General features: G+C 37.2%; 1 long non-coding RNA gene across 2 annotated transcripts in view; it reads left to right on the forward strand.

The window, feature by feature from the left end:
* The window catches only part of LOC138010999 (uncharacterized), a 6,261-nt gene extending 5,085 nt beyond the window's left edge, over nt 1-1,176 (forward strand). For both annotated transcript variants that reach the window (XR_011124619.1, XR_011124618.1), the window contains one exon: nt 1-1,176. This exon is cut by the window's left edge and continues 2,629 nt beyond it. This is a non-coding gene — a long non-coding RNA (uncharacterized lncRNA).
* Nucleotides 1,177-1,856: the final 680 nt, after the last annotated feature.

The raw sequence follows: 1,856 nt of genomic DNA on the forward strand, positions 1-1,856 counted from the left end.
TTTCATTGAAATTCAAATTTCGCGCTTTTAGCTGCTTACACCAATGGGAACAGCCGAACTTAATTTGATTAAAAATGTTGGCACATTTTAACTAACCGACGCTATTGCCGCGGGCTATTGTTTTTCTGCCTGCTTCTTAGCCGGACCATTACTTAAACATGATATAAAATATCATTAATAATTTTAATGTGAATTTTAACAGATTGGGCACAAATAAATTATCATTCATGGTCTTCATCTTCAGTTTGTTGGTTTGGGCAAAATTTTTGAAAGTAATAAGATAAAAGACTAACTTCGTTGTTCTAAAAGTTATCATATTATTGCCAATGACAGGTACACTGTATTTTGCATGTGAATATCATTGCATATTATAAATTATAAAATAATTAGGATAGCATACGCACTCCCATTAGTCAATAGCTGTGTTTCGATGAGAGTATGTAAACACGGCTGTAACATTACACAAATGTTGATTGGTTATGTGTTGTCGGACGCACCTTTTGATTGGCTGGTAGGAAATAAGAGGGTATATCACGAAAATCTGTTTCAATCAAGAAGTGAAAAAACCAGTATTTTCCTTTATTTATCAAATTAATTACTTTTGAGATTTTTTTTGTAAAAGCAATAGAGGACTTTTATCTGTGTTTACATAGCCTCATCTCAACACAATTAAGGGGAGTTGGGAGAGGGCTCGAAAGTTATGCAAACCCTCGACTGTGTCTCGAGTTTGCATAACTGTAGAGAATTCTCCCAACTGCCCCTTGTGTTTAGATGAGGCTATGTAAACATGGAAAACGTCCTCTATTGCTTAAATGACACAACAAGATATAACTTTTTGATCGGTTGCTTTATCTCAAGAGGAGCACTTCCAGAAGGCAGTTTTCTGTTAAGCACTTGGCCATTGTAGCAGATTCAACCAAACCTTTGCCTTTTGGATGCATCTGGCAAAATAGTCCAAAATGCTCATGGGGCTTGTTTTTTTTTCTGGTGATAGCAGGGACAGTCTGAATTATGTTGATTTCTCTTCAGTTGACTGAACATAACACTGTATGCAATCAATGTAACATGAAGACAATTTAGCATGTAACAGGATCCCTCAAGTATGAGCCCAAGTATTGATGCCTGTCAAAGAATAGGTTATTGGCTAAGCTCTTCTGACCCTACAATTTACAAGTTTAATAAATTATATACTAGCCCAAAACAGCCATGTGAAAGTTAACTAATAAGCACCCAATTTACTGTGGCCATAATAATCCTTTGAACACTGAGAACCCAAAAGTTGTTTTTCAGTAGCTGTGTACCAACAGGAGAATCCTTCAAGCTCTCCTCTGGACCAGAAGCTATCCAGAAGATGCAGTTATCAAGATCTCTTGCGATTTAAACTTGACAGGGATTTATCCATTTTTTGGATAGCCCCCCATCCCCCTTATATCCCCACTTTTCACCAGGGGTTGCTCTCAACTGAAGCCCTTTGTATCAAGCTTAGTTGTATGATTTTCTCATAACTAATGCAAACTGGACATGGAGACATGCATGGAAGGAATCAACTTTCAACTTTAATGCGACATTGCACAAAGAAAATGTACTTACAAAATTCATTATTGCAACAAGAGAATGTAACGTTAGCTATTGGCTTAATCTTTTCTTCCTCACCACGGCCATATTCAAAATCGATACGGAGTCATGGCTTTGCGTTAAACACATGAACAATAATTAGACTGCAAACACATGAATCGAGCTTAATAAAAAATCCTACGTAACATATAACGAGCTGACCTTGGTCCTTTTTTTCTCACGTCCCACACCCGGTGAAGGACGGGCTCTGCTTCACAGACTTCCATCTTTTAGATCGGATA

This window comes from Montipora foliosa, chromosome 7 (genome assembly GCF_036669935.1).
Source record: "Montipora foliosa isolate CH-2021 chromosome 7, ASM3666993v2, whole genome shotgun sequence".
Taxonomy (NCBI): Eukaryota; Metazoa; Cnidaria; class Anthozoa; order Scleractinia; family Acroporidae; genus Montipora; species Montipora foliosa.